The sequence below is a fragment of the Sminthopsis crassicaudata genome, chromosome 2 (genome assembly GCF_048593235.1).
Source record: "Sminthopsis crassicaudata isolate SCR6 chromosome 2, ASM4859323v1, whole genome shotgun sequence".
Taxonomy (NCBI): domain Eukaryota; kingdom Metazoa; phylum Chordata; class Mammalia; order Dasyuromorphia; family Dasyuridae; genus Sminthopsis; species Sminthopsis crassicaudata.
This window is the reverse complement of record NC_133618.1, coordinates 82,125,800-82,132,055: the sequence shown is the minus strand read 5'-3', so window position 1 is coordinate 82,132,055 and position 6,256 is coordinate 82,125,800. Positions and strand designations below refer to the sequence as shown.

At 33.3% G+C, this 6,256-nt stretch overlaps 1 pseudogene; it reads left to right on the top strand.

Moving 5' to 3' along the window:
* The first annotated feature begins 1,992 nt into the window (after positions 1–1,992).
* Positions 1,993–3,605, top strand: LOC141552659 (prohibitin-2 pseudogene; annotated as a pseudogene).
* The last annotated feature ends 2,651 nt before the right edge of the window (positions 3,606–6,256 follow it).

The window sequence follows — 6,256 nt, the reverse complement described above, 5'->3', positions numbered from 1 at the left end:
TGATGGAAAAAATCAGGTCTTTCTCATCTTAAACAATTGAGAATTTATGAATAGCATCATTATGCCCAAAAAATGCCCAGATTTTTTGAATCTTCATAAACTATCTTTTTTTTTTTGTTTTTGGGGAAAAATAAATTTAAATTGATTATTTTACATCATATAAACAATGATTTCATTAGGAGGAAAAAAAAAATGACTTTTCAATTAAGATTGGAAAAAGAAAACTTAGTTCAACAATTTCAATGATTACCTCTATGCAGATGATCTCCAAATTTGCATCATTACTCCAAAACCACTACCTACTTTACATTGCTATCTAGGCATCCTGCTAGCATTTGAATCCAGAGAAGGAAGTGTAGTGCACCACAAAGAACACTGAACTTGAAGTCAGAGAACATGAATCCATGTTTTAGCTAATCTATTTATTACTTGTGTGATTTTGAGCAAGTCACTTCACCACTCTGAGGCTGTTTTCTCATCTGTAAAATCAGGATTTTCTACTAAATGATGCCTGATCTCCACCCCCCAGTTCTGAATCTAGTACTCCAGAATCAAAACAATCAATAATAATTTATGGCAATCTACTTTAAACCTATATATCTCCTTAATTTTCTCATTTTTATCTAATCAGATTGCCACTATTGCAAACAGATATTCTTATTTTCAGATTTAAAGACATCTTCTCACCTCCATACACAAGTAATTGCACAATTTTATTAATTTCATCTCATTCTTTTTCCCTTTTTAACATTTGTACTTTAAACAACTCATTTCAAACCTTATGGATTCTTGTTTTGGCAGTTTTAACAAGTTACTAAATGCTACTATAGCTTCCTCACTCAACTTGAATAATTTTGTTAATTCACAACTCTGAAAAATGACATACTTTAAGACCCCCTAACTGGCTGGAATTTTTAAAAAGTCATTTTGGCTCTCTCTGGCAACTGGCCATCAGGTTCTTTGGCTGCCCCCCAAGCATCATTCCTTTATCATTCCTGCAACAATATATCCAACAAAAACATCAGTTTTATCTACTCCAAGCTATGGGTGGACTACTGAAAAACTCATCTTTTTTAAAATAATTCTGCTTTTAGCATAATTTCAGTATTGAAATGAATGAACATGCTGCCAAATTCAAATGACTGACATGTGCTGGACATTTACTATCGTTGTCCACTTAAGCCCATGCATGACATTCGATCAGTGACTCTGATTCCAAGATTACCCATGCTGCTCCCCTTTTGATCCAATGTCTACATGTGCTATATCCATAGTTCTTCAGGTCAAATGGTGTATATATGAATTGTTGTTGCTGTTGTTTTTAAGAAGTCCACACCTGGGTAATCTGTTTTATCAAATTAGAAAATATGATTATTATGTTTTAATCCATAATGACAAGCTTTTAAAGGGGAGCTGTCAGAGAGAGACATAAACAGGGAGAGAGACAGAGACAGAGACATAAAGAGACAGCAACACACAGACAGAGAGAGACAGAAACAAAGAAAAACAGAGACACAGGGACAGAGACACAGACAGAAGATATCTACTCCAAAATTTGACTATAGTTTTTTTTTAATTCAATTATGCAAAAAACACAAACCAGATATTGTATTTTAGTTAAAATTTTATCTTAATGCAGTAGAACAGTTTTTGGAATTGACTAGTGAAAACTGTGTTTCAGAGGTTGAGGTCAAAGCCATTCATTGCTAATGCAGTTGTTAATTGCAGGCTTTCATAAATTTTCATAAAAAAACAGACTAGGAAGAGCCACTTACAAATACAGGAAATTGTTAGTATTCAAACATGAAACTAAACTTAGAGGTTTTATAAAATATCTATTATACAATAATCTCTAAAGAAACTTCTCATTTTTAATTCAGGTTTTACATTGTCCTTGAACTTCAAAAATATTGTGAGAATTTATATAAGTTGCTTGGTGTTTTCACCACGATAAGTGAATTTGTGCTTATATTATTTAACACAGTGTATAAGATGGCGAGAAATCTACAGCAGAAGTACAATTAATTGATTATAAAGCCTTCAAAATCAATTTTGTTTATCCAATCCATGAGGCTTCAAATCAAGAATTAGTTCCTGAGTGGATAAGAATCTATTATAGAAAATGGATTGTTGTGTTCACTTCACAAGAATAGCCTTATATACAGGAAATATTTATTGGTCTTTTTAAAATGTATTTAAGGATGTCTCCATAGGTAGGTAAGAGATTTTATAAACCTAAGACATCAGAATAAAGTAAAAGTAGTCAGGTTTTCTTTGTATAGTATGTTCTCAATATTATTTTTGTCTTAGCATTTAGAAAAGGAATCAATTTCTCATTTCTGTTTTTAGATGAAATATGTGTGAGATAATAAGTCCCTCATTTGCCTATGAACTTTTATGTTATAATTTGTTAATATATTTTACTTTACCTAGTTTAATTTTTACATTTATTGTATTTGTAAATGGTGAATTCAATTTCTGAAGTTATTGTATTGGGGGGGAAGTTCATGACTGAGGTTCCTCCCCCAAAGACTGAGACATGGGAAAGAAAGGAACAACTTCCATTAACATGGTGGAGGTGTTTGAAATTTATTTCTTCTACAGAAATACGGAAAGAGTTTAGGAGAGAGTGCTCTTCCAGTGTCCTTTCTCCTGGGAAGAGCCAAGTACATAGTGGAACCTAGTATAATGTGAAAAGTGTGTGTCCCAGGAATCAGCACTGGCTAGGGCCAGAGCAGGACCTTGTTGAAGGAAAAAGGGAGAAAAGGTTTATGTTGCCAGCCTAGTTCCCCAACATCAGCGTGCCCCAAGAATAGTCATGGCTTATAACTGGAAAGACTTAACAATAGCTACCCACCTCCCAAAGGCAAGGGCACAGTGCTAGAGCTGCTGCTTGATCCTGAGGCCATGGCCTATGCAGTCTAAGAATCTGTATTCACTGCAGAAGGTGGGTAAAAAGTCATTTTCTTTCATTGAATTTGGCACGTGCAACAGGACACTATCCTCACAAGACAGTATTCCCTTGTTCCAATATCCCATCATCTATGGCATTTGTGCCAAGCTCCACAAGATCTCTTCTCCCATGTGCTTTAAGTATCTTCAGATGGTGAAGATTTCCTTTTAAGTGCTCCCTCTACCCAATGCCCTGGAGCTGCTCAGCATGTACCATTAGTTAGAGTTGGAATACAAAGAGCTTGTCTTGCCCTATCTCATCAATGAGGTGTTTAAAAGTCTTGTAGGCAAGTTTAATGCCTCACAGCAGCAGTAGAGTTCAAGCAAGTGTTTCAGCAGAAAACCATAAGGCTCAGTTTTTGGTGGAAAAGGTAAAACAGGAACAATAGCAGAAGATCATACAAATTGACGGTGAAGCTGAAGCTGTCAATATGCTTGTGTCTGCTCTGAATAAGAACTCTGACTACACCAAACTTAGTAAGATCTGAGAACATTTCCCAGAACATATCCAGAACTAAATCTATATCTTTGCTGACAACCTTGTGTTGAAATTGTAAGATGAAAGGTTCACTATGGAAAGTGAGCATCTTCAGAGCCAGGAAATAGAGATCTTGTTCTGGCTTCAATTGAACAGTGATATAATTCTTTCTTAGTCTTGGCAGATGGTCTGCCTCCATAACTCCACCGTCATGTGATTTTCCTCCCCTATCATCCACCACTTCCACCACTTCCACCACAACTTATTGGATAAAGACTGACAGATGTTCCTTTTCCTAATTCTCCTCCCCATATTTTTTGGGGGGGCCTAGAATTTCTCAGTGAGTTCCTCACTAAATAGTTTCCTTCTAAGTCCAGGAAGAGAGCAGCTATCCCAGGAATTCTTAATAAGATCTTATTACTGAAATGAGAAAAAAAAAAAAATCTCTTCTGAGAAGAGATGTCAGGTCAAAGGCCAAAGGAAGAAACAAGCACATTTCTAGTGAGTGCATTTAAATTAATATTATGTACATTCATTTTACATCTCATAATGTTCTCTATTTATTTCTTGCTTTTAGAATATTTTCTTATCCATGAAAATCATAGGTATGTGAAAATTCATGACATGCCATGTATCTGTTCCTTTAATTTGATTATATGAAGGCTGACAGTGAAGGGTCTTTAAGAATTTTCTTGAAAGTGAATGAGGAGAGTGTACAAGCTGGCTTAAAGCTTAAAAACAAGAAAAACAAGAAAACCTAAGGTCATGACAAATGATCCCTTCATGTTGTGATAGATGGAAGGAATAAATGACAGCAATTTAAGGCTTTATTTTCTTGGATTTAAAGAACAATGCAGACAGCAATGAAATTAAAAGATACGTGTTCCTTAGAAGTAAATTTATGACAGACAGCATTCTAAAAAGCAAAGAAATTGCCTTGCCAACAAAGGTCCATATAGTCAAAGCTATGCTTTTTTTTCAATAATAAAATATGATTGTGAGAAGAACACTGTGTATGTGAAGATGAGTACTAAAGAATCAACACTTTCAAATTGTGGGAGTGGAGTAGACTTTTGAGAGTCACTTGTTCAGCAAAAATATCAAATCATCCTTAAAGAAATAAATTTAAATTACTCATTGGAAGAAGCAATTCTGAAGTTCACGCTAAGCCATCTTGTGAGAAGACAATACTCATTAGAGTATAAAAAGATCAAAGACAAAAGTAGAAAGGGATGACAGAAAGTGAAAGGGATAAATACTATAATAGAAACAATGTGAATAAACTTGGACAGACTTTAGAAGACAGTGAAAGATAGAAGGGCCTCATGAAGAGTTGGACTTGATTGAACGACAGAATAAGAACAATCACCCTTTTATGTCTAAATTATATACCATTTTGACTTTATCTTTGTACGAAGTGTTTAACATTTATCTATTTCTAAATTCTACCAAAGTGCTTTCCAATTTTTCCAGCAATTCTTGACAAGTAGTAAATTTTTTCCCAAAAGTTTGCATCTTTAGTCTGGATGATGTAATGGGAAGAAAAGGAAAAAGAAAAGAAAGAAGAAAGAGAAGAAATAATTTGAATTGCAGCATTGCAATTCACAAGTTATTCACAAGTGGATTTATTTTATATCCTCCAAGTTTGATAAATTATTTGCTTTAACTAGTTTTTAGTCAATTCTCTAGAATTCTCTAGAAATATATCATCACATGTAAAGAGCAAAAATTTTGTTTCCTTATTGCCTATTCTAATTCATTTTTATTTATTTTTCTTCTCTTATTTCTATAGTTAACATTTCTAGTTCAATACTTAATAATAATAGACATCTTTGCTTCAACACTGATATTATTGGGAAAGCTTTTATAAAAGTTTTCCCTGTTATGTAATATGCTTGCTAATGGATTTAGATAGATAATACTTTTTTGAAATTTATTCCTGTGTTTTCTATTGTTTTAATTGGAATTTATATTATATTTTGTTAAAAAAAATCTGCATCAGGATGAATACAGAGAGGTTTGGAGAGACTTACATGAATTGATGCTGAGTGAAATGAGCAGAACCAGAAGATCGCTATACACTTCAACAACAATACTGTATGAAGATATATTCTGATGGAAGTGGATATCTTCAGCATAGAGAAGATCCAACTCACTTGCAGTTGATCAATGATGGACAGAAACAACTACACCCAGAGAAGGAACACTGGGAATTGAATGTAAACTGTTAGCACTACTGTCTTTCTACCCAGGTTACTTATACCTTCGGAATCCAATTCTTAACGTGCAACAAGAAAATTGGATTTACAAACATATATTGTATCTAGGTTAAACTGTAAGACATGTAATATGTATGGGATTGCCTGTCATCTAAGGGAGGGAGTAGAGAGAGGGAGGGGAAAATTTGGAAAAATCAAGACAAGGGATAATGTTATAAAAAAAAATTACTCATGTATATGTACTGTCAAAAAATTCATAATTATAAAATTAATAAAAAAATAAAAAATAAAAAATAAAACATCTGCCTCTATAAAGATAATTATATGGTTTCTGTTGATTTTTCTTATTGATATGTTCAAGTATATAGATATAAAATCTATGGTTGTAGATTCAATTTCCCAATATTGAAATACCCTTTACTTTTCTAAATTTTAAAATTAATTTCATGGTTGCCTAGCTATATCCACTTGCTCTCCTCCATTAAAATACAATTTCTTAAAGGACAATGACTGTGTTTTTCCTTTATATATATTCAGCACTTAGCATAATACTTGTGGATTGAGAACAAAACAGGGATTTGTAAAAAACAAAAAAAACAAAAAACCA